Here is a 27,814-nt window from a genome sequence, read left to right on the forward strand (position 1 = left end):
TTCCTGGGTGCTAAAACTACAACAATCGTTCCTGTCATGAGTCAAGATGGGTGGGTCCATGATAGTTAAGTGACAGTGTGACGTAGATCTGTCAGGATTTTCTCAAAATCAGAAGCTAATGCAGGAGATAGGGAAGACCATTTTCACATTCAGCTTGTATGTGAAATTCAGAGTGACCGACCATATTTAAAAAAAAAACAAAGAAAACTGTTTTTTTTCAGTGAACTTGACATTTATTATAAATCAAGAATTTGCTTAACCTTTCCCACAGAAGACCATCAACCCCCCCCCCCCCCCCCCCCAGCCAGACTGTCCAAAGCCGATTCTGAGAAACCCGCTGTCCATGACAAGACTTATTTTAGTGCACATATTTTTTTTTTCAATACAAAACAAAAATGTCTTCTACATTTTCTCATCTAGTACATGCTCTGGATTTTATACAGTTTATGTTTTGGGACCACCTGCTGCATGGCTTCCAGCCAGCTGCTCTTTAATGAAGCTGTCAGAAGAAATAACCAACTACCCATATTCAGCCTGACCAACATCTCCAACCAGGTTTCTAAACAAAAATGCAGGAATTCAAGTGACAGAAAACCTGTTGATGGCATATTGTTATTGAGATCTGCTGAGAGCGAGCTAAACAGTCTCACCTGTATCCCTCGTCTCCCCCAAACATGTATTGACTCTCTGAGTAGTGGCCCGCCAGCCCTTGTTCCCAACTATTGAAAAAAAGGGTAAAAATAACAGGAACAAGTTGTCGGAAATGAAATTTCAATTCATCCAGTCCCTTTATACACTGGTGCGAGAGCCTGTCGTTGAGAGGGGGGGATCAATAGTGTTTAGACAGCGGGGCAGAATTTCTAAGCGCCGGATCAATAGGAAGGAGAGAGGAAAAAATACCCTGGCTTTTCTCTGGCTGTTGTAGTAAATACGAACAAATCAGTGGCCTTAGGCTAAATGGATTGACCAGCTGTTTCCGAGTTCTGTGCTGTAAATAAAGATCCATTCTGAGGTGTGTAACTGAGGCCCAAAGGCGAGGGCGCTGCTGTTCAGGTTGAGCTGGAATGGGTTGTGCTGGACCAAAATGTCCCGATCAGAAGGTGAAGACTGATGGAGAACAGAGGGCGATCAAGACGAATGGCCGGCTGGAGAAATTACAGACGCTCATCCTGTAGATCAGATTTCACACACACACACACACACACACACACACACACACACACACACACACACACACACACACACACACACACACACACACACATGCACGCACGCACGCACGCGCACACACACACACACACACACACACAGAGAGAGAGAATGAACTGTCTTGAGTTACATTTACATTTACACTGTACAACAAGGGTCCCTCTATTAACATTACTTAGTGTATTATTAAACATTAATAAACCATTTAATAAAGAAATAACAATTGCTTCTTATTATTGTGTATATTGCGTAATGCATTACTAAGCCCCCCCCCCCCCCCCCCCCCCCCCCCCCAGGCCCTTAACCTTAAGGACTCTTAACAATAACAATACCGGAAATGTTAATAAAGGGACACAACATTTATTACTGCTTAATAATGCACTAAATAACATTGATAAAGGGACCCTTATTGTAAATTGTTACCCATCTACCTGTCAATATATTCTTGTAAACTCTACATTAATTCATGCCTATGTCCTTTTGTACATTTTAGTTTGTTCTAGTTAATAATAACTTAAAAAATAACTTTAATCCCAAAATCTTCTCAGGTTACTTACTCCAGCTGCAGTTCTCAATTTAGGCACTCAGATTGTTAGACATATGTCCTCAGACTGTATTATTGGAGCAGCTGGGTCATTCATCATTCCTTTACAATTCTAATTAACATTGAATAATGTGTAATTGTATTGATGCATATTTATTATAAATACAGAAAGCAAACACACACAAACTAGTAAGTTACTGCAGAACGACCTTAAAAGTGGTGAATCCATGAATGTTCGGCAAACAGAAAAGTGAAAACTAACACCTAGAAATTAAATGTTGTCACAGGAATCTCAGCAAAACAAGGTTTTAGCTGACTAATGTAAATCATAGCATGAAGGATAAGACTGGTTCATGATGTAGGCACCTTTGGCAATCAGAGGGCAAGATCCTGACAAGATGACTGATGGCCTGCTTGCTTTGCCTCACCTCTGGACTTATTAAAGAAAAACACCACGGGCCGTGCTGTCACAGAATTCATTGGTCAGCCATGGAGGCGAGAGTGATAGGTAAAATTCATCATGGAAGGCTCACAACACAAACACCAGCGGAATTTAAAAAATGACATGAAAACACACCGTCATTATGGGACTGATTGCCTCCAAACGCAGGAGAAAGAGATCCCTGGGGTGTTTGTTTGGGAGGAAAGATGGCTGCTGACTCCTGGGTTGTTTAAGAAAGAAATCAGAGCATTTTCCCGTGCAGTTCAGAGAGACTTGATCTTAGGCTAAAATAAGCCACTAAACATGCATGATCGTTCCTGCAGGTCAAACTACCTTGCAGAACATTGAGCTCTTGGTGGTTTTTCACTGCTGCAGAATCTGCACAAACAAATCTCAGTTGCATGTCTATTGTTACACACACAGGCAGACACGACTCACTTTAAGAGCAGTTAGGTATTGTAACGTCCAGCAACGGTCAGTTTAGGCACTGTTTGACCATTCGACATCTGGTCAACAAGGAGATACGAGACTGCACGTGATTCCTTTAAATCAGCCTGCTTTCCTCACACCAGCTGGAGCTCAGAGCCGGCAGCTCTGACAGAGACAACAAAATCATCACATTGACATCCTGTTCTTTCCAAGGTCCCTCACAAAGCAACCCTTTTATCTAAACTCCTCACTTCAAAGAAGAAAGAAGATTTTTAAAATTAAATATGAACTTCTGAAATTTACAAGCTAGATAATCATTAAATAAACATTTGTTTATTGCTACTTATAATAATTATAAAATAATGAAATGTTTCATTAATCTGTGCTCAATGAGTGTTTTAGCATGTGTACTTGACAAGGTCATAGCATTTGCACTCACACAAGTACAAAGTAAGGTAAAGTTAAGTCCATGACACATAATTAACCTTTCACCCAGATCAGAGCCTCCGGATCAAAGAAGGCGTGTGTCGCTGAGATTCTTGTTAACATCCAAACTTGTCAACCTTTGGTTGGCTACGCAATCATAACATCATAACATTAAAACCAGATCCCGCTGGTGATTCTTCAGTTCTAGAGAAGCTTCAGGCCGGCCACCTGAAGCAAAAAACCTCTTTAACCCACCAAAGATTTTGACACTTCGTCAAAACCTTTTATTTTTTTCGCACCTGCGAAGCTGATACAACAAAACAGTTCCTGCAGAAAAAGCTGATATTGTTTAAACTCCTTAAGAGTCCCAGACGCTCGGTTCCATACGTCTGTCAGTCCAGAAAAAACATTTGTGGACTGAAAGGATCGGTACCACGTTATTCTACAGCCCTCCGGTGCTAGCGGTCATCCGACCTCTCTGATGTTCGGATCCACCAAGAGGGTCTCTGAATACGGGTAATGTAGACACACAGATAGCGTCTGATGTGGGTTTTTGATAACAATCAACCTCATAGCTTAACACAAACCAAATTCTTTTACACCCAGAACTCAGCTCTCCGAGATACGGAAGTTCTGACCAACATGGCATTCACACATACAGTAGGTTCCAGACATCACCTTTAGTTCCATTCACTCACAGTAAATAATAGTCAACCAACTTGTCAAGTTTTTAAAATAAATTCCTACTTTTATAAACCTGACTGTTTCTTGAATCAAAATGAAGTGTGTACAATCCCTTAATGAATGAATCAAATCAAATCAAATCAACTTTATTTATAGAGCGCTTTCACATGGCCAGAATGGACAAACAAAGCGCTGTACATCAATAAAATGCCACACAATAGGACAGAGATATGACCATTAAAATACATTAAAAAATCCATTAAAATACACTAAAAATCCCTGTAAAATACCGTAATAAATCCTATAAAAATACAATAAGAAATCCATTTTAAAATACAGTACAAAAACCTGAGTGCCAGTTCACATTCCATATCCGGCCTACTTCCCCCAACTTCAACGTCCAAAAGCCAGGGAGAACAGATGTGTTTTCAGTCTTCCTTTAAAGGTTTCTAATGACTTGGCCTGTTTTACATCGAGACTGAATGAAGACTCCAAGAATCTTCTGATTAAACACAATAAAGACCAGGCAAGGTGATATTCTATATTTAGATAGAGTATCACAGCTTACTGGTCACAAGTAGAGTTAAAATATATACTGAGCTAAAGTACCCAGTTTATCTAACCCTACAATATGTAAATGTGTGTGCATCTCTGAGCATCCCTCTGAATAAGATGTGGCCTTGCATTGTGCACTTCCAGAATAACAACCTGAGCAGCGGTTAGAGCAAACCGTTGGCTTCCTAAACACATACCAAAATAATGACATCCCTCACGACTCATTTTCCACACATTTATAGACATAGCAGCTACAACAACTAATAAAGGTGTTGGACACTCATTTAATCAATATATCTGCAGTGGTCTCTCGTAGGAATGAACTCAGAGGGGAAAACTAAAACACGCTTGTTTCAGAAACTAGCAGAATGCCACATCAGAGAAGAGCTGAACACGGCAGGATTTGGAGTTTTATTTCCTGATATTTGGACATCTTGCCTCTGATTGGCTAATAGCAACGTGACTCTACCACTGGTGATGAAATAACACAGGCCTGCAGGAGTTCTGCTGCATGGTGACATTTTTAATGCTACTGGTTAGCTTCAACTTGTCAAGACATTCTCTGTTTTCTGGACGCTAAACCAACAACAGCCTTCCCATTCATGAGTCTAGATGGATGAATCAATGAATGTTAAGTGACAGTGTGACATAGATCTGTCACACTTTTAAAATATTACCATCAGAAGCTACCGCAGGAGGTAAGTGTAGGAGACTATTTTCATATTCAGCTAGCATGAAAAACTCAGAGTTGCTGATTATAATCAGAAATAATCATTAAATGTGTTTTTTTAAGTGAACCACACCTTTAAAAGATTTTTACACTGAACTCCAGCACATAATAATTGTACAGAACAGTTCCACTTTCTAATAGACAAATATGTACAGAAGATGATTAGGGCCACTGAAAAGAAAAACACAAAAAAGAGAATTCTGACTGAATTCTTAGAAATCTGACATTAATCACAGAATTCAGACCTTAATCTAAAACCTGGTGCACAAAGAAGACGTGCTGCGCTGTGGAAGCCCCGCGGTTTTAGGAAGTCAAATGGTCACACAGGAGGCGCTTCTTGGAAAGCCTCGCGATAGTCACAACATCATGCAGGGCTTGAGAACAGGAGGCGGAAAGTGACTCTTTTGTTTTTACGTGATCAGACTTGCTGTCGTGTTTTGTGAGACTAATTCATTCAAAATGGGTAAGTATGCTATTTACTAGAATATTTTAAGATCAATAGTACTTTAAAGTTATCAATACTGCGGTTGGGTTTGTGCCGTAAAGCTGTTCTGCGTCATCTGTTGTAGCCAGGCAACAGTAGGTCAGGAGGTAGAGCGAGTTGAATCATGATCTGAGGGTCATGGGTTCCATTCCAGCTCCCGCTTCTCCTCCAGCTTCACTGGCTGCCAGTCAACTTCAGGGTTCATTTCAAGATCCTGGTTCTGGTCTATAGGGCCTTACATGGACAAGCACCATCTTACATTGGTGATCTTCTTAGTCCCTACACCCCCAGCAGGTCCCTGAGGTCCAGTGATCAAAGCCTACTGGTTGTGCAGCACCAGGCTAAAGACCAAAGGTGACAGATCATTTGCTGCTGTGGCCCCCAGACTCTGGACCTCTCTCCCCCTGAGCCTGAGATCAGTGGACTCAGTGGTCTCCTTTAAAAAGCAGCTGAAAACTCACTTGTTCAAGCTGGCTTTTGTATGACCTTCTTCACCACTCTCTCTTTATTCTGCTCTCCCCGCCTATTCCACCTTCCTCAGGATCCACTGATTTCCCTCTTTCCTATTCACTCTCTCCTTCTTAACATTTTTTTAATCACAATTGCCCATTTTTGCTCATTTTCAATATATTTTAAACATTTTCTAAATGCTTTTTTATATTTTTACATTTTTTGCTTTTGTGAACCGCCTCGTCATTTTTATCTTGAGAGGCGCTATAGAAATGATACTTTCTTCTCCTTCTTCTATTTCTTGTGTCCTTGGGCAAAACATTTCACCCAACTTGCCTGTGTTGGTGGTGGTCAGAGGGTCTGATGGCGCCAAATGGCAGCCTCGTTTCTGTCAGACCTCCCAGAGTGGCTGTGGCTACAAAGTAGCTTACCATCACTAGCAGTGTGTGAATGTGAGATTGTGTGTGTCTTTGAGTGTCCTAAAAAGCGCTATATAAGTTCAATGTATTATTATTATTATTGTTATTGTTATTATTATTAGCCACGCGGTGGTGCTTGAAATAGAACTGGCGCCCATCTTCAGCGACTGCGCGGACCAGCGCTTCTGGGACGTGGCGTTGTGCTCCCCGTGTAGCCACTCTCAGTAACTATAATGGCTTCTTTTTTAAATGACGGCACAGGCGCGGGCACGAAGCAACGCTCTGTCCAATGTGCCCCAGGCTTAAAGTCAGAATTCTCACTTTTCTTTCCTTTTCTAGTGGCCCCAATTCTCTTCCGTAAATATGTGGGAATAGTCATTCCATTTTTAGATTACGCCTTTCTTGCTTTTCTGAAAGTGTGTCTTTATCTGCCGTCTAAAGTGACCGTGTTAACACCAAACTGTTTATTATAACAGGAGAGGCTGACTTTAAAGGCCAGGATGCTTTTTTACCCTCCTGTTCCTGGAATCTGAGCAAACCTCATTTAGCCGATACGTGGGACAGTATGAGAAGTACGCCTGCCTCTTCCTCCTACTTTGAGCATCTCCGTCAAAGCTGCTGGCTTTTGTCTTGTGATTATCAAGTAAATCAGTTGCACTCATAAAGGATGGATGCACCGCTTGTATAATTGTTGCCGTCAGTTGAAAGCAAAACAAAAGGTCAAATTAAGGACAGCCATTATTCCTCCTGTCATGGCTTGTGTTTCATGTGTTTCTGCTTTAGTTTCAACCCTCGGCTTCCCTGTTAATCATGCACACCTGTTCTCCATCACCATTCAGCTCACCTGTCCCTGTCCCAATCACTTCCTTCAGTTTAGCTCCCTGGTTTTCATTATCTTTCATCAGATTCTCCTTTTCCCTCTATTTGTATGTGTCCTTGTAGTTTCAGTTACCAACCATGACATTTTTGGCCAACCATCCATTTTCCTCCACTCTTCCAGTCCAGAAGGGAAACCCAGAGGCAGCTCTCCTGAGTGTCATTCTCCAACTCCTAGGGGATCTTAAGGAATTCCAGGGACAGAGAGGTTAATATAATAAAAAAAAAGGCCTGCCTAGGTTGTCCTACCAATGGGAAGTGAGAACTCGAGGTAGGCTGCAATGACATTTTGTGGAAGAGAAGAGCGGATCATGGACGTTCTGATCACCAAAACCATCAACTGGCCAGGAGTCTTTATTCACAAATTCTGGTAAATGACATCTGTGAAACACCTTTCTGAGCCAGAGGACTCCAAAGAGCTTTACAATAGTCAGTCATTCACCCATTGACAAGCTGATGGTAATGAGCCACATTAGCCACAGCTGCCCAGGGGCATGCTCAGGGCAGCTACATGCACATCTGAGTCGAGCAACTGCAATAATCCAGCTACTTAAACCAGAGTGTGAGCTTTTAACCTAGTTAACGTGTTTGTTAAAAAAACAAATCATGAATGAAGTGATTTAGACTCTGCTGCAGTAGCTGGCAACATGTGCCCTTTTGCGTCAACATTTTTCCAGTTAGCCAGCAACACAAATAGTGAACAAACACTGGCATGAGTGAAGCAGATGGAGAAAAGGCAGGATATGCAAAATGACCAAGGATTTGGACAACGGCAATGCTGCAGCTCAGTTCGTTTGTTACACTTGAGATGCACAATCCTGTGGCGATGATATTATCAGGAGCCTGCATCCTTAAAGGGGCGTGGCCAGGCTGGCCACAGCTTGGCTAAACTGAGATGTCATTTGCAGAGAAGTTCAGTTGTCTAACTGACTTTGGCCGGACTAAGGTGCATTTTAAAAGTCCAATTAGGCAGTTATTTGGTTTTCTCTAAGTGCATGGAAACGCACAGTCTGAAAGAAATGAGACTGCCACACAATCTGCAACACCAACCCCTCTAACCACCACCAGCAGGCCAGGTAGCTGACGCGAACGGAGCTGGGATTCGAGCTGGCAACCCACCAATTCCAGGACGAACTCCTTACCCCTGAGCCACCACAGTCCAAAGTCCTAAACGCTGCATTTGCTCTTCATCTCCCAGTAAGCCCATGCTCTGTCTTTAATGTAGTAAAGTCCCACTGGACTAGAGCTAAATTAGAGTCTGTGTGCTAGGTTTCCACCCCTTAATTTGACGTGTTTGGGGTATTCTTGGGAGGAGACAAGCTATTGAGAGTATTTGTGTTCTTGGTGAGTACAGCGGCTTCTAATGTGTAACACAGGGCACTTCAGCATTCAGACGCCTGGGGCTATTCTTTAAGTGGTCTTTACTTTGAAAACACAGGTGCCCTCCAGGAGTTGAAGAGTGGTTGTTGTGTGCATGTGTCTGTGCATGAGGAGGCTGTGAGCTGGGAGGGCAGATACCGTTCTGCAGCCAATACCACGTACTGAATAATATATCCATACATCATCAGCCCATGTCAGACTTTGAGTCAGTGATGTGGGTTTCACAGAAACCACCGTGCTATCATCTTTAATAATGAAAGCTGGCGCTTACACTCTTCTAGTAAATACTGGCAATTTAGTTAATTCTTGTGAAGTCCCCCTCATCCCACAGAGGACGCGTACAGATTCAACAATAAGTTTAGATGAGATCTTTCTGTATAAAGCAGAACTGAGTAGTTTTGGTTTCTGCGCCCTAATTTAAACCAAAAGTAAGCAGCGCAGTATGATTGGTTCGAATGCAACTTCTGAGGTTTGGCAGTCTAACGAGTTCAGAAGGGAGCACATAAATTAGAAACACAATGCTTTGTATAGCTCACTGTTGCTATTGTGCATAACACAAAAATGGTTTTCATAAAAGGACTGGGAGAGGTTTGACACGCCTCTCATTGTAATTACTGCTCAGACAACCACGACCGAGCTTGAAAATGGATCCTGTGGCGAACCGTTAATAAAGACATTCAGCCGTCAAGTAGAAAAAGCTTTTCTGACAGAATCGTTGAAGAAAACCAACTTAAATCAGGACAATTAAAGAAAATAGGGGTTTGCAGGGAATTTCATGGAGTTTACAGTGTCAGTGAATGCAATACTGACAAAAAGGCCTTGTGGCCATTTTAATGGCAGTAAGCCACTTAGAATATCTCAGCTGGTCCTCATGCCAGCGACCTTGGTAATGAGGAACAGCTGGTACAACAGTCATTAGGCCTTGCTTTCTCCGCCTTCAGAAATCCTTTATTTCCATAAAACCTTTTATCCATTGCTGTCTGTGCTGCCATACAGTCTAAAGCCAGCCCCATGCAAGGCCATTAATGACTACAGCAGTATAGTAAATGTCATTATATAGCTTGTATCATCAATACTTCTAAAAACAGAACATCAATGGAAACAGAGGCAGAGCATATACAATGTGTTTCTGCTAGTTTCACAATCTAGTAGGTCTAATTAAGCTGAGTTCTGCAGAAAGGCTGAAAGGAAAGAAGGAAGGAAACAAAGAAGGTGGCCCAATTAAAACCAAATCGAAACTCAGATTCACTCTGCAAATGGGGTTCAGCGCGAGGAATGTGTGCAAACAATAAGAACAAGCTTTATTAGTTCGTAATAAGCCCAATTTCTGTTAATATTCTAGTCTAATGAAAGCCTTCACACCATCACGCTCTTGTTTGCTATTTTATCATAGTGTATTTATTTAATTTATCTATAAATGTTAGTGTACACACACACACACACACACACACACACACACACACACACACACACATATATATATATATATATACACATATATATATGTGTATTTATACACATCTAAATATATATGTATATATATGTATGTACACTTACACGCAAACGTGCACGCACAGGCACACACACACACACACACACACACACACAATTACTTGAATAACAGGTGGAATGATGGATGCATGCTGAAGAGAAATGAACAGTTGCCATGGGGATATGTCAAAGAGTCTGACTGTACACCTCATCTTTGGTCACATGACCAATATCTGGGAGAAAGGCAGCAACGCTCAAGCCCTGCACACCAAAGGCCACTTAACCTCAGCCGCTGGAAGCGATCAGGGGCCAATCCAGCTGAATTCATTGGCTATTTCTGTCCGTGGGTCAGACTGGGTGAGTGTTTGTTGATGCTGCAGCAGTCCGACCCCAGAGATCCTCCACTTCCAAATGAAATCCCTTAGAGAATTCAACGATCTGAGACTCGTGTTTGCATAAAAAATCTACTTTGAACTGGAATGACACAACATCCAAAGAAACTGTGGGATTGCAGCATGTGGGTGCATTCAATAAAAGCTTTTTTTAAAGTCAGAAACAGCCACAGGTATGCAGGTAACTGAGCCTTAGTGTGAATGCTAATGCCTCACTCCCTAATCTTCTTATTACAGGCACGATGCGTGATTCAAAGAAAGATTAATATTTGAGAATAAGTAGAAGCAAAATATCTTGGATCAAAAGTTAATTAAAATAACTTTGTACAAATACATCTTTTCAGATTGGACCAGCTTGCATAAAGAGCAAGTCACCCCCTACCAGAGTCTAACTCCACTCCCACTTCATGTTTGAAAAATGCAACAAATGCCGTTGCCTAGCAGACCGAGAGGGCGGAGCCGCTAACAAATACACACACACACAGGTTCACGACACTATTGTGACATCATAATGTACCCGTTTACATCATAGCATACCTCTTAGCCAATAGCAGTGGCAGTTTTAAATTCAAATACAGTGCAGAGTTTTGACCTGACAATGGCACAACACTGCCAGTTTTAAGCAAAATATTAAAATTATAACTAAGATGCACTGAAGTGCCAAGTTATTGACTACACGTGTCTGCAGCACAATTATACACTCGTTTATTTAGTTTATCAGCAAAAAAAGTTGATTTGGGGGTGACTTGCTCTTTAATGATACACATAAATGGATTTCTCTTCTGTTGCAACTAAACAGTCAAAGAGGAGAACCAACATACAGAAGTTCTGACGTGACCCTGTTCGTAACACTGAAGTGACACATGTGAACAAAACCAAGAAAACTTATGAATAAGCTCAAACAAACAGAGAAAATTACCCCGGCGGAGCAATTATGGATCTAATCAGAGGTTTCTGGAGGAAGGTACAGCTTTTCTATCCTGCTACCATTTGCATCATAACAGAGTGTGCAATATTAATTTTTGAGTCTACTGCTTATTGGAAGTGCAAACTATAAAAGCCATTAAGGCCCCAAACAGAAAAGCAATTTGCTGTCACATGGGTTTTCAAAAAGAAACATCCTGTTAACCATTTGAAATTAGTCATTTGGCAAAAGGCATTCTGTGACTTCCCTGTAAAATAAGTAATTATACCATTTCTTTCTTCTTTCCTTTTCTTTCTTTGATTTATTCAGGCAAAGTGGGGAGTGGTGGAGTGACTGGATGCAAAGGTAATTAAACTTGTTGGTTATCTGTGTGGTTAATGCAGGGATCAAGCCAGCTGAGCGCCCCAGAGGCGAAAGCACGATGATTAACACCTTTTTTCACCGCTCAGTCTGCCAGGCCCCAGGCTGCTTTCACCTGGTCCATACATCACTGATTCCAATCCCACAAGCCAGAGTGAGAGAGAATCCGCCCATACAGAAAAACAGGAACTGACTCTTCCTCTGAGCCTTACTCATTTCATTTAGATTCCTGCTGTGTGTGGTCTCATTAGAAAATCTCAGTTGTGACAGGCTCGGGATTTAAATTAAACCAACTACAAGCTGGGGTGTTTTAGCAAATTGCATAGCACCTTCTACGCCTGCTGTGCTTTGCATAAACACATGCAATTTTGTTTTTCAGTAAAAAAAAAAACAGATACATGTTAAAAGTGACTCAATGACTAAACAGTGGGCATGGATTTTATTTTGAGATAAACAGAGCTGTATGTAAATCTTTAGACGTCTCATTCCATCAAACAGAAATCACTTATTGGGTTGTGTGTGTGGCCACAAAGGTGTTTTACGCTCGCAGCGCCCATTTGGGTTGAACTTGGTGCTCAGACTTGACCACAGGTATTGATCATCAGCCGCGGCTGTGGTGTGGCCAGCTAGTTACAGCTGTGCACGTGTCCTCCACGGGAGATGAAAACGAGGCCTTTGTGAGTAATGATCTGTGTATGACGAGGCCACAGAGACAGAGAGAGTGAGAAATTAAATAATTCCCTTTTGCTTTCAGAAGAGGCACTGCAGCGAGCCATGCCTGGTTGCTTAATGTGAGATCTGTTTTTTTTTTTCTTTTTTAAAAGGCAAATTACCAAGAGGGAAGGGAATGAAATGGAGAGCAGAGGAGGGAGATAAATGACTGGATATGGAGGCAGTAAATGAGAGCATCCTGATGCAGAGAGCTGAGTGTGGAGCGCCTTAATGGGATAGGCTGACGTGAGCTGTCTGGAAACTGACCATCACAGATTTTTGTCTTTCCACCCATCACACACACCAGATCCCACTCCCGTGCAGACAAAGGCACAGTGCATGCTAATGGGATTAAAATGATGGTGCAGAACAAGTGGGTCTGTTTTTAGGGATGAGTGGTAACGTTGTCCTGTCTTATGCAACTTTTTTCCTTTCGTGGAAAACCACAAGTCAACACGAACACAAGGACCATCAGATGAGATAGCAACAGGGGACTTCTACAGAAGGAGTCATGCACCACCTTTGATGATTTAGACAGAAATGTCGTCTTGTAGCTTGGTGAACGAGACCAAATTCTTGCTTTGGAAATAATACATTTATTTAGTCTGGCTTGCCAGGTTAGTTGTCTTCACATAGCTGCATAAGTGCTAAAACCAGGATATTCCTAGCTTTCAGGAGTTTTCTTCTTTCAGAAAGTATGTAGGAATTTTCAGAAATACATAAAAGCGATTGTCTCATCATGTACTGTGATAGAATTTAAGCAATGTCTTTTTTTTTTTTTGCTAAGCACGCCCCCTGCCCCGCAGAGCTCTGTGCAACAGACCCTTTTACTACCTACGTCATCAAAAGTTGCGCCTGCAGCCTGGCAACGAGAGTGAAGGCTTCCTCACTCACACTCGATACTAAAACAGCGTTTTAAACCCTTTGTTTTGAAGTTCTGAGCACATAAAAATGTCGGGTTGTTGCGTGTATGGATGCCAGAATCGCTTCTCTTCAAGCAGTGGACTGAAACTTTACAGAATTCCGAAGGGAGCACATCCATTTCAACAAAATCGGAGGCGTCTGTGGCTGCAGGCCATCAAAAGGGTTGATGAAAACTGGACTGAAAACACGATCCGAAATGCTCGAGTTTGTAGCGCCCATTTTATATCAAGTAAGGTAATTATGTACTAAGATTACACCAGAAAGCTGGTTAACGTGTGTTCTGTTAAATAAAGTAAGTTGCGTTTGCTAGTTTGCTTTTAAGCAGTCTATTTATTTACAGGCGAGGTGTCATTGGACTCCTCGAGTCCTGATTTTGTGCCTTCTGTGTTTACGTACACAAAGCGAAGTCCAAACCCCCATGCAAAGATGGACAGGTAATGTTTACACCAAACCTGGTCATTTTACGGCCCGCGGGCCACATACGGCCCTTTGGTTGACTTTGACCGGCCCGCGTAAGGTTAATTGGAAATTACAAAATAAATGTGTTTTCTCATTTTACCTCATGCATGGACTAAGACTGCATTGCTTTTATTTTGAAGTTGTTTTTTACGTGCACAATGACGAAATACGTATAGCAACAGGTGCCCGCGGTTGACATGGTGATTGTAGCCCCCAGAAATGTCCGCTCATGCAAAAAAAGAAAGATGCCGAATGCAGGATTTTCAACAAAAATTGGACTGCTAAGTATTTTTTTTTTTTACTGAAGTCGGAGGTAAAGCCGTGTGTTTGGTTTGCGGCGAGGAGATTGCCGTGTTTAAGGACTACAATTTGTGTCGGCATTACGACAAGAAACACTCGGAAAAATACAAGAACTTGTCTGATGCTGAGAGGGCACGGACATTTGAAGCTTTGCTAGCAAAGTTGCAAAAGCAGCAAGGCTTCTTTTACTAAGCTTCACACATCCAGGGATGCAGCAACCAGGACCAGCTTTGTGATATCCCACAAAATAGCTAAAAACAGCAAGCCGTTTTCGGAGGGAGAGTTTGTCAAAGAGTGCATGGTGGACTCTGCCGCGCTAATATGCCCTGAAAAAAAGGCGCATTTGAGCAAATCCCGCTGCCCAGGCGAACCGTGACCAGGAGGATCGAGGACATTGCGGGGAACCTGGAGCTTCAGCTGCAACATGAAGTGGCAAGTTTTGACTTTTTCCTCATTGGCCTTAGATGAGAGCTGTGATGTCCGCGACACAGCCCAGCTGCTCGTATTTGTCCGGGGGATAACGGACTTCAAGCTCACAGAGGAGCTGGCAGCAATGTGGTCGATGAAAGGGACAACGACAGGGAGTGATCTTTTTACAGAGGTAAATGTGTGCATGGACACTCTGGGATTGAAATGGGAGAGACTGTCAGGTGTCACAACAGACGGTTGTCCAAATCTTACAGGGAAAAATGTCGGACTTTTGAAACGCATGTAAGATAAAGTGACAGAAATCGATGCAGATCAAAAATAGGTGTTTTTGCATTGAATTATACACCAACATGTGTTGTGCAAGTCAGTGCTAAAAATCAACCATGTTACTGATGTTGTTACTAAAATAATAAACTTCATCAGGGCACGGGCAATGAATCACACAGTTTGTTGCTCTTTTGGAGGACTCCACACAGCTGTCAGATGGCTCAGCCTGGGGAAAGTGCTGGATAGGGTTTGGGACTTGAAAGCAGAGATTCGAGAGTTTTGCGAGAGGAAAGGCAAAGACATTCCAGAGCTCTCAGATGAGGACTGGATGGCAGATTTTGCATTTGCTGTTGATGTGACTGCACTGATGAATGAACTGAACACCAAACTGCAAGGCAAGGGCTTTTTTGTTCATGAAATGCACAGCCTCGTGAAGGCCTTCATGAGAAAGCTGCAGTTCCCTTCAAGTCAACTGGAGAGCAACACTCACTCACATGCAAACCCTAAACGAAGTCACACCATCAGCTGATCACCTCAGCAGGTACTCATCCATGTTAGGAGCATTACATGATGAGTTTTCAAGGCGTTTTGAAGATCTCAGAACAATCGAGGATGAAATGCACATGATTTCCTCTCCCTTTACCTGCAGTGTGGATAATGCACCCAGTGATGTGCAGCTGGAACTCATTGACCTGCAGTCTGATGCAGTACTGGCAGAGCACTTTAAGTCAGGATCTCTGCTGAATTTCTACTCTTCTCTTAAGGAGGAGAACTTTCCAAACCTGAGGAGACATGCTCAGAAGATGTTGGTTCTCTTCGGCTCTACACACATTTGTGAACAAACATTTTCAATGATGAAGTTTACAAAATCCAGGTATAGATCCTCTCTCACTGATGATCATTTGTCAGCTGTGCTTCGCATCTCCACCTCAGACATTCAACCTGACTTTGATGCACTCGTTAAAGCCCAGCAGAGACTAGATTTCTCTCACTGAATAAGAAAAAAATTGCTTAAAAACACGAAATAAGGTGTTTGGACCACAAATGTAGGCAACTAGCAGTGAACTGGGACACTTTTTTTTGAAACCTCTTTCTCAAGATCACAGTTCAGTGATTTTATTTTACAGACAATACTGTGTGTCTGTAGAATGCTAAGAACCTCTTTCCAACAATATTTGAAACTCAAAATGTGTTTTGGAGTGAATGTGACTGAAACTGTTAACTAATATAAGTCACAAATGTTTAACAAAAACCAAATGCGCACACTTTGTTTACATTGCCTTGGGAAATTTGAATAAATCACATTTTCTTAAGCCAACCTCACTTTTTCATTGTCGCTCATTTATAACATATAGTCTACTCTTACCAGCTTGAAAAACAATGGTATTTACTGCTTTTTATAAAGAAATACCATTAATATTATGTATAATTGACTTCAGCCTTTTGGCCTGGCCCTCCACAATATTTTCTGTTTCTCATATGGCCCCATGGAAAAAATAAGTGCCCACCCCTGGTTTACATCTTCCCATCACAGATATATTTAATATTTAGTAATATTTATATTTAATATTTTTTAAAACGTATATATATCGGGCCACTGGATATCTGGCCATGCACCTACATCTTCCACCCATTCCGTAATGCCACAGGGATCCGGGAGTCTGTTGCCACTCGTTAAAGTGAGTTTAATAATATAACATTCAAGATTTGCTGGTGATAACCCCGCAGCGTAGCTTGATAAAGCCTGACACAACGCCATTCTCTGTTGCCAAGCTGTGCGCGCATTCTCGCTGACGTCATATTGTTTACAAACAGTAAAAGGGTCTATAGGAAACTGAGCGCCGACCAGAACTAACCAATAGTGTTAGACTACCGCTTACGTGCTTCAAATTTAAGGAAGTACCTCGGCTGACGCAGGGTTGATGAACTTTTCACGAGCAAGTAAGTCTTTAAAATGTAGACATATGTAAACACAACATGACATGAGAATATTACTCGTAAAACAGCGTGTTTTAGCTCTGTTTGTCGGCTACAGAAGCACATTCAGAAACAGGAAACGTGAAGTCGCCATCTTAAAAAAAACAGAACTACTGGCTACTTATGTGATATGCTTGTCAGCCACTAGATGGTGCCATCGGATAAGAGAAATACTCCAGAACGACACTTTAAGTGACAGTGTGATGTAGAGCTGTCAGGCGTTTTTAATCCTAGTGCGTTTCACCGTCTAGTTTCTATCAGACTAATGCAGGTGATAGATGTAGGAGACTACTTTCATGTTCAGCTGCATGAAAAACTCAGAGTGACTAATTATACTCAGAAAGAATCATTAAACATTGTTTTTCAGTCATGCACACCTTTAATTATAAAGGCTGTTGAGTTACGTTTTCCAGGTTTAGGCTGCATATCTTCCCTTTCTTCTGCTGACTGCTGTGTTGTCATAAAAGGTTGCAGTTGTGATAGTTACACAGATATGCTCTTACTTTTGTAAGTCTGACATATAAGATGCATCATCATACACATAATAAAGCTCAAAGACCACATGGGTTGAAAAAATGGTGAAATTCTCGATGAAAACTTTATTTCTTGTACTTTTCTTTTGAATCTGAAGTTGCCAACCTTTGTGCTGGCTTGAACTTGTTGACCCCTGAGTCATGTGTTAGGTCCAGCGGACCTAAACAAGCAGTTTTATGAAGGCATTCAGAGATATGAAAACTTTTCTAAGCAGTTTTTTACACACACTTTTTTTTACCGGTAAAAACTGCATTACAAGGAGTTAGATGAGAAGTACAACCTTAGTTCACCAAAATCACCATTTTCAGCCTTTTTGCACACAGCTTTTTTTTTTAATTATGCCATTCATAGCAACATTGTTGTTGATGTTTTTTTTTATTTCCTGATGGTTCACCATGCAATTGTTTAACCCAAACAGCAGCACCTTAATAAAAGTGGTCGAAGATATTCTAGTCATAACTGTAAAAGTCACAGGACACCACAGATGAAGATTTCAGCCACAAACAGGCAACACCTTTCACAGTGACGCCTCTCCTGTTTGTGATCTGATGTCACCAGGGGCGAAAATCCCTCATCATTGTTGGGGGGACATTAGACAGTAAAAATTTCAGGAGTAATTCCTGAGGGGGACATTAAAAAAAGCTTTTTTATTTTCTTGTGCTGATGTGTCTTAAATGTCTCACAAATTGCCTTAATATTATTCAAATCTTTCAACTTACTTGGTGTTTTGGTGAAATGAAAAATGACCTGATGTCTTTCATTTGTCGTTTCTCTGCAATTTTGACCTGACTCGAAGCTGCCAGACAATTGGACAATAACAAGAACAGAGGTTTTAGATTTAGAAGAGGTTCAATACCCAGCTGATAATATGTTTATTTGACCTACATTTAGCTTTTCCTGCTGTAAAATAAAAATAGTTTTGCATGAATATATACGTAACAAGTCCAGAACACTGTGAACTTACTATGTTGTGTAAAAAGATGTTTGACTTTAAAATTGATAAAATTAGAGGAAAATATGGAGTGGAAACTACCAGTCAGAATGTTACAAAATGAATATCTGTTGAACGGAATATCTAAGTCAAAGGCAGAACTATAAAATAAAAAAAGACAAAATCTGAAATAGAAAATTAGATTCTAAGTAATACTATCCAACATAAATGTAAAAATCTGGATTTGAAGTTAGTCTAATATTTGTGACATTAATGAGAGGATGATGGCAGTGTGTCAACTGTCTATCCTCTATCTTACTGTCTGTTCCGTCTATATATACATATCTGTCTTTCTCTTTTTGTTCTCTCTCCTTTCCCTTTAACCCAACGTTAATATAAACACATCACACTGCTTAAAATAACAATATATGTTGTCTATATTAAACATACTTTGGGGCGGTGTAAATCTTTCACTTCTTATAACTCTCAGTGTTTTTGAGTAGCAACTTGTATTGTGCGTTCAACAAAAGTGAATATATTATTAAAACAAATTTTTTTTGTGTGTTTTATGGAGCATTTCAGTCAGAGGGGGACATGTCCCCTCTGTCCCCCCAGGATTTTCGCCTATGGATTTCACGAGTAGTCTGCAAGATGTGTGAAGTGGACAACCATGCATTGTTGGAATAGATCTCAAGAACAGGATGCTTAGCCAGTCGCCTGACCTGAATGGCATTACATTAGTCTCCGAGAACAAAGTAAGGAACCTTGGTGTTATCTTTGACCAGGACATGGCATTCAAATCCCACGTTAAACAGGTTTGTAGGATTTCCTTTTTCCACCTTCGGAATATTGCTAAGATTAGAAGCATACTTTCCAGGAGTGATGCTGAAAAACTAGTTCATGCATTTATTACATCAAGACTGGATTACTGTAATTCATTACTCTCAGGAAGTCCACAGAATGTAGTTAAAAGTCTTCAGCTTGTCCAAAATGCTGCAGCTAGAGTTCTGATGAGAATTAAAAAGAGAGATCATATCTCTCCTGTCTTAGCTTCCCTACATTGGCTATCTGTTAAATTCAGAATAGATTTTAAGATCCTTCTTCTCACATATAAAGCTCTTAATAATCAAGGTCCATCATACATCAGTGATCTGATTGTTCCATATGTTCCTAACTGAGCACTTCGCTCTCAGACTGCAGGTCTACTGGTGGTTCCCAGAATATCTAAAATTAGGATGGGAGGCAGATCTTTTAGTTATCAGGCTCCTCTCCTGTGGAACCAGCTCCCAGCTTTAGTCCGTGAGGCAGACACTTTGTCTACTTTTAAGACTAGGCTTAAAACATTTTTATTTGATAGGGCTTATGGTTAAAATCTGATGTTATCCTAAATCTGGACAAGTGGGGGAGTACAGGGAGGTGAGTGTACAGTCGGTAAAGACGGCTCTCCCTTGCCCTGCCTCCAACATGCCTCCATCTAAATAGGAAAGATTATCCAGAGTTATCTCTGTAGTTATGCTGCTATAGGCTTAGACTGCTGGAGGATACACTGACCACTTTTCACACTCTACTACTTTCTTCTACAATCTGCTCTTTAACTGTATTATTTTCTGCAGTTTCAGCTGTTAACTTTATTTTCTCTCTAAGTGTTTTTCTCCCCAGAAGAAGCTACAATGATGTTCTGCTGAGCTGTGGTGGCCTCATGGAGGGGGCCATCGTCTAGCACACTGCTGCTAACCACTTAAACATTCTCCCTCTCCTGATAATGGCTTTTTGCTTTCCTTGACGTTGGATGTGCTACTACTAGTTTACCCGTTTAATTATAGATCCACTAGGATAAATACAATAAAGTTTATCTCTCACCAAATAGAATATTTACTAAGACATCACAATTTAACTATAGACACATTACTTTGTTGTGTGTGTGTGTGTGTGTGTGTGTGTGTGTGTGTGTGTGTGTGTGTGAGTGTGTGTGTGTGTGTGTCTGCTCTGTCTTCTTGATCCCCAGTGAGTCGTGGAGGATGGCTGCTTATACTGAGCCAGGATTCTCTGGAGGTTTCTTCCTGTTAAAAGGGAGTTTTCCTCTCCACTGTCGCTTTATGCTTGCTTAGTATGAGGATTGCTGTAAAGTCGCTGACACTAGTCAGTGACTTGATGCAATTTGCTGGGTTCCTTACATAGGAAACATTATTTCTGATTGGCTTAATGAACTGACCTGAATTGGAATGTTTATTATGTGAAGTGCCTTGAGATGACTCTTGTCGTGATTTGGTGCTATAAATACACTTTAATTGAATTGATGGCACTTCCTTTACAGCAGCTGATTGAGACAACTTGAATGGCAGAGATGACGGGTGGGACGGTGTCTGTCACTGAGAACTATGTGTGTTCCTGGATTTATGGGCAGAAGTCAAATTAGGTAGAAAAGAGTCCTGCTGCATGGCTCGAGTCTACTCTGAAGATACGGGCTTATTCTAATGACAGTGAAAGGAGTCTGAAATGAGACTGAACTTTATGGATTTGAAAACCCTTCTCATGACCCCACCCCTAAAGCCTCTCACTTTCAGCCCACAGGGACCAGTGCCCGCTCATTTCACCACAAAGGCCTCATTAACACAGCCCCCTCGCCATCATTAAGACATCTGCAGTGAAATTAATTGAAAGACAGATTAAAAATAAATTAAGAAAAATGTGTTGCAGAATGCCTACGTGCGCTTCATAAATCACCCGGCAAAGCCAGGAGCTGGCTCCCCATAATTAACTGCAGACTATTTATTTTATCCTGACGGTATAAATTAGAATTCAGACGCACAGATTATATTAGGGCCGTCTGCCATGCGGAACTGCTGAGGGGTGTGCAGAATATTTTAAGGATACAAAAGAGGAGAACAGAGAGAGGAGAAGGGAGAGAGAGATAACATGTGAAAAGGCAAAACAATATGTAAATGCATACAAAGCAGAAAGATAACATTTGTGTGCCACAGAGAAAGTATTTATTCAGGCGCTGCGTAAGAAAATAGCAGACGGCACAATTAAGAGCAACAATCAGGGGTGTGATTAAACAAAACAACAGACGCTTGATTAAATGAGCTGTTCTATCAACTCCTCGTTATTATGAACAGAATTCAAATCCACTGTGAGTCAACTGGTGCCGCTTCCATGAAGCCTGTGTAACAGGGCTGATGACATAACACTGCCCAGGAACTCTCTCCTTTGTCCCTGCTGTATCACAAGCTGGCAGCTTCACATGAAGGTCTCTCTCTCTCTCTCTCTCTCTCTCTCTCTCTCTCTCTCTCTCTCTCTCTCTCTCTCTCTCTCTCTCTCTCTCTCTCTCTCTCTCTCTCTCTCTCTCGCTCTCTCTCTCTCTCTCTCGTAGACTCACTTATGTCTGTCAGCATCTCTCCTGCTATCAGTGTTAGTCCCCGTCAGCCACACACTGCCTCCTCGTGGGCACACTGCCCATGCTGGCACACAGCCAGGCCCACTCTGCCACACCGGATGGGCAAACCCCACCCTCCCTCTCCCTCCAAACTCAAATTCCCTATGCATCCTTTATCAGAACGCCTGCGGCTCTCTCTTCTGTCTTTTCTTTCTGCACCGCAGCTGAGATCAACACTTTGAAAGCATGCCCTCCAACCAGCCAGCGAAAAATAATACTAGCACTCCAGCACTAGTACTGCCAGGGAACAAATAAAGCACTCAGCCATTTGAATGCTTTTGCATTATGCAATCAGAATAAAAGCAAAACCGAGTTATCGTATAAACAATTTGACTTCATCTCACTTGACACAGGTACCCTGGGAGAACAGTAACATACCTATGACACTCTGAAATGTGTTCAGTTTGGATTTTTTTTTCAATCATGGATCTGAAGTCTTTCCTGTTGTGCTTTTTTTCTGCAACTAATAATAATGATTAATAACATGTAATAATAATAATAATAATAATAATGATAAAAATAGTAATAATAATAATATTTTGTCATTCATTCCCTCTGCAGTAAGAGTAGAATAGACCTTATTGATCCCACAGTGGGCCCATAACAAAGGTTCATGTATAAACACAACGGCAGTAAGTATTGTGACCTTCAACCACTAAAAAACACAAATTAAATTGAAGAACCTGGTTTCCAGAACTATGCAGCATACTGTAAGAGACACAGACATACTATATAAGTCCTGTACTACAAGTATTGAACACATACTGAGTATTGCATTGATGTTATTGTAACTGACTGTAACTCCTCAGATGAACTGGTGCTGGCATTAACCTGTTACACAACAACACCAATGCAATATTCAGTATGTGTTCAATACTTGTGCAATTCCGGATGTATTAGTATGTCTGTGTCCCCGTGCTGCTTAGTTCTGGAAACACACGTTTCCTTTTTATTCATTGTTTTTAGTTGTTGAAGGTTACAATAATAGCTTACTGCCTTTGTGTGTTTACCTGTAATCTTGTTATTATTTTTCTTCATTTTCTCCAAGTGTTGGTGCTGCTGTAATGAGTGAGTTTCCCCACTGTGGGATTAATATGGTCCATTCTGTTCTATTCTTCTTCTGAGCAAGTCCTCCAAACACACCCACATCACCCCGCTTCTCCTCCAGCTTCATTGACTGCCAGTCAACTTCAGGGTTCATTTCAAGATCCTGGTTCAATTCAATTCAATTCAAGTTTATTTATGTAGCGCCAAATCACGACAAGAGTCGTCTCAAGGCACTTCTCATAATAAAAAATTCCAATCCAGATCAGTTAATTAAGCCAATCAGAAAAAAAAATGTTTCCTATATAAGGAACCCAGCAAATTGCATCAAGTCACTGACTAGTGTCAGTGACTTGATGCAATCCTCATACTAAGCAAGCATTTAGCGATAGTGGAGAGGAAACTCCCTTTTAACAGGAACAAACCTCCAGAAGACCCTGGATCAGTATAAGCAGCCATCCAAAATAACTCACCGGGGATCAAGAAGACAGAGCGCGCACACACACACACACACACACACACACACACACACACACACACACACACACACACACACACACACACACACACACACACACACACACACACACACACACACACACACACACACACACACACACACACACACACACACACACACACACACACACCAAGCAATGTGTCGATGGTTACACTATTTGGCGAGAGATAAAATTTATTGTATTTATCGTAGTTAATCTATAGTGAAACGGGTAAACTAGCAGTAGCAGATCCAACGTCAAGGAAAGAAAAAAGTTATCAGGTTCTGGTCTATAGGGCCTTAAATGGACAAGTACCATCTTCTTAGTCCCTACACCCCCAGCAGGTCCCTGAGGTCCAGTGATCAAAGCCTACTGGTTGTGCAGCACCAGGCTAAAGACCAAAGGTGACAGATCATTTGCTGCTGTGGCCCCCAGACTCTGGAACTCTCTCCCCCTGAGCCTGAGATCAGTGGACTCAGTGGTCTCCTTCAAAAAGCAGCTGAAGACTCACTTGTCCAAAGTGGCTTTTGTATGACCTTCTTCACCACTCTCTCTTGATTCTGCTCTCACCACCTATTCCATCTTCCTCAGGATCCACTGATTTCCCTCTTTCCCTTCACTCTCTCTCTCTCTTTAACATTTTTTGTATTTTGTTTTTCCAGAGAGGAACTAGTTTTTATTCCACAGTTTCCTCAAAATGACTACAAAAAAATCTTGTTTAAACACACATTTTAATGTTCAGATACAAATCCTAGTTTTATGTCATGTCTGCTGCCAGCCATGTTTTTACATCATTACATTTCCCTTCTTAATTCTTTTAACAAATCACCAGCAAACTGAGACCCAACATCCAGGATGTAAGTGAAGATAATGTGTATATTAACTAAATTAGGTGGTGCATCTTTGAGATTCAATTTGTTTTTTTTGTTTATTCTGCAAAACCGCGAGTGTCCCAGTGTGACAGCCTCTCAGAGGGAGACTTGTGTATCGTGCTGCTGCTGACATGGACTCCATTTAAATCCTACTGATTCACAAGGTTTCCTCTCTGAGTCTAATGTCAGTTTCATCCTTGTGTGTGTGTGTGTGTGTGTGTGTGTGTGTGTGTGTGTAAGTTGTGATTTGATTCTGAAGAATCCTGCCATGTTTTTCCTTGTTTTGCTGTGCTCTTCGCTTGACTGGCGGGCAGTGTGAAGGTAATGATCAAACTGCTTAAGGTGGTTGGCTGACTTGGTGGCAGCTTTTTGTGGGATATTTTTAAGTAAAAAAAAAAAGAACTTCATCGGCTGTCCACACTTTTGCCAAATCAACATAACCAAAAGTTTAGCTAGCCAGCGCTAGCAAAGCTTATACCTCCAAATAATAAGTTGGTTTTTTAACAGTCGTAGCACGAAGAACAGCCAGTCTGCCTCAGATGTATAATTTGGTTTCCCCGGTGAGTAAGAAGCCTTGGAGGCGAGCGCATACACAGCAGTCATGTTTGTTAAGATACATGGCTAGCGTTGGCCTTTCTTCTCAAGCACCAAGAAAGAAAAAAGCAGCAAATCACCAGCAAAAAAATAAATATAGACCTATTACATTCTGCACACTGCATACATTCACCTCCTTAACATATTGCACAGGCACTGCAAATGTGCAGCGCTGCACATGGACAAAAAACATGCCATGAAAAATGACAGCAGGGAGGGGTAACTGCAGACCTGGAATATAATGGTGCGTTGGAGCGAAGCAGAAATAATCATACCTAGTGGTAGGGGAAAGGGGGGTGGAGGGAGGGAGGAGCACGAAGAAGATGAGTCTGCCCTGTAGCAGGGAAATGGAGCTCCACTGCTCTGCTGCTGGATACCTGATTCCCCAATAACACAGCACAAGACCTCCCTTCAGCTAAGGGCAATGCTGTGCAGCGTCTGTACCAAGGAAAAAGCACCACCATGACACCTCACAGTCACAGAGGACGGGGAGATGCTGCAACACTGCATCATGCACTTTGTATTTTAAGCTTAGATACTGACAAAAAGCACAGGAAAGAAGTAGAAATCATGTTTTTTTCAGCATCAAATCAAATTACTAAGAAACGACAGCACAAACACCGGCATTGTTTCTGTCTTCTGTCCTTCAGCGACTTGTGATTAGTCCTGGAAGAAAAAAACCTGTTAGCAGTTCTGCTTTTGAACATTAGGTGTCTCTCTTTCACTTTGCATAGCTGAAGCCTTCTAACTGAGCAGGGGATCCTCCACTCCTGAACTCCCATCTACACATAATATATACAGCACCATTTGAAAATGGCAGCTTTTTGAAAATTCACCTTGATTATCAGACATTAAAAGTGACTTCTCCAGAGCTGAGTGTCTGGCTAGGGGGATGGCTGCAGACAGCAGAACAATGCAGCAGGCTTGGCATTAATGCCTGGTTGTGGTGTACAGGCAGGAGAGGGGAGCCAGCCCTTTGTTCTCTCCTGCAGCCAATTATTTTTCACGTGTGCCTCTTTTCACAACAAGAGAGAATTTCATTTTAATGCACTCTCTGGAAAGAAGGGAGGAAAGAAAATCTACAGTATGAGGTGGGGACTAGCGTCAGCAGTTAGGTGTATATGCACACATTTTTTGGATGAGGCAGAGAAGGATGACAGGGGAAACAAGAATGACACCCACCCAAACACACACAGAATCACGAATCCTCTCATGCAGCGTGCTAAAACACAGACAGCCTTAGTCCGAAAGCTACACCTAAACATCACCGTGCTGCGTCTCACCCTCATGAAACAAAGACCAAATCACAACCAACATTATTACGTTACACAGCGTAACGGTGCCGCTGATGGGGTGCACATTAGCATGTTCACACCCGGGACAGGATAATAAAAAATAACAAATGTACACGGTAAAAATAGCAAAAATTCATGATCAGGGGGCATAAAAATAAAAAGGAGGGAAAAAAAGGAGGATTGCTGTTGGTAGGTATGTGGCCAAATATTTTTCTAATTGGAAGGGCACTTTATCTTGCTGTCAGAGAGGCAGTAAAAACCAGTACCGTTCCCAGAAGGAGAGGAACAAACCTTGCTGGCCTTTTATTAGCGCTGGAGCTCTGATATATGCCTCTGCTCTAGGCTTTCATCAGGACCCCGCACCTAAACACACAAACAGACACACATATATACACAAAGCACTGTTTAAAACTAGCAGGGAAGGCAGCCACTGTTGAACAATCTAGCAAACATTCCACCAAATATTGCAGTAAAAAAATGTTTCCTACAACAAACGGATTCTGCCAGCAGCAAAAGAGGACATTTTTCAGGTTTTGCAGGTTAAAACTGCAATAAAACATCAATTGGAGGAATACAAAAGCATGAGTTCAAATCCAGGAAGAACAAAGCAAATGTACAAAGGAAATCAGAACTTGAGTATAACTAGACAGAGTGTAATGGTGCAGCGACCTGGCAATGTAGAATCACTAAGTCACACGAGAATAAGAAGACAGAGAACCCACAAAAACACGAGAGCATAAACATTTATTTATGCAGCTCATGCAAAGCTTCTTTTAAAAAAAGGAAAGTGCTTCTAACTCCAAACTCACACACACACACACACACACACACACACACACACACACACACACACACACACACACACACACACACACACTGGCCACACACAGGCTAAATTAAATTTCAGTCCTTGGGCAGATCACTAAACTGCTTGCGTGTGGCACCTCCTCTACGACGCGGCAAAACCAATTCTGTGGAGATGGTGAAATTAAAGGGCAGATTCCTGGCTGTTTATGGTTCCCACTCTCTTCTTCTCTCCATCAAATCTTTTATTGGCAATCATTTGGTCCTAAAAGTCATGTTCTTGAGAGGCAGCTGGCATGGTGACAACAGCTGCTGGACAGAACAGACTACACCCACTTCCAATTACTTACACCTGCACAGGAAGACAGCAAGGAGCTCTAATGAACCCTGTAGAAGGGTTATCCACACATTCAGCCTCTGTCTTGTCTACAAGTTCCCGTTATACTGTCGTTTGGATCTGATCTGTGAGCTAGGACCAGCAGATGTTGCATTTTCAATGGTAGAACATGTTAGTTTGGACAAAACCCACATGACCACGGGGTTTCAGGAAGTGGTTCAAAATGTGTTAATAAAATCTTTGCCTTATTGCAATACTGAGAAACAACAAGCTATGACTGCACTATGGAAAACTCTCTAAAGGGAGCCTAAAGTCTGGTTTATGCTTCTCCGTCAGCTCCGCAAGAGACAGACACGCATGAATTGATGGAAGCGTTTTGCTTTCATACTTCTCCGTCTCCTGGAGAGTGTTGCAAAGCAATTGCCCGGCAGGTCAACAGAGGGCGTAGCGCTGTTCTGTGGTATCCTGTCATGTATCGGTCCAAGATAGTGTGTTTATATTGTGTTTTTTGTATATAAGAGACTTTTTAACACGGACACCGTTTTTTTGTATGTAAGAGACTTTTTAACACGGACACGTTTCCTGTCATTTCCGTCCACAAATA

The 27,814-nt window shown here is 41.6% G+C and overlaps 1 long non-coding RNA gene across 1 annotated transcript in view; it reads right to left on the reverse strand.

Moving 5' to 3' along the window:
- Nucleotides 1–309: 309 nt before the first annotated feature.
- The window catches only part of LOC107381586 (uncharacterized), a 40,905-nt gene continuing 13,400 nt past the window's right edge, over nt 310–27,814 (reverse strand). The window contains exon 4 of the long non-coding RNA XR_008559306.2: nt 310–1,169. This is a non-coding gene — a long non-coding RNA (uncharacterized lncRNA). The remainder of the gene's footprint in view (nt 1,170–27,814) is intronic.

This window comes from Nothobranchius furzeri, chromosome 9, assembly GCF_043380555.1.
Source record: "Nothobranchius furzeri strain GRZ-AD chromosome 9, NfurGRZ-RIMD1, whole genome shotgun sequence".
NCBI lineage: Eukaryota > Metazoa > Chordata > Actinopteri > Cyprinodontiformes > Nothobranchiidae > Nothobranchius > Nothobranchius furzeri.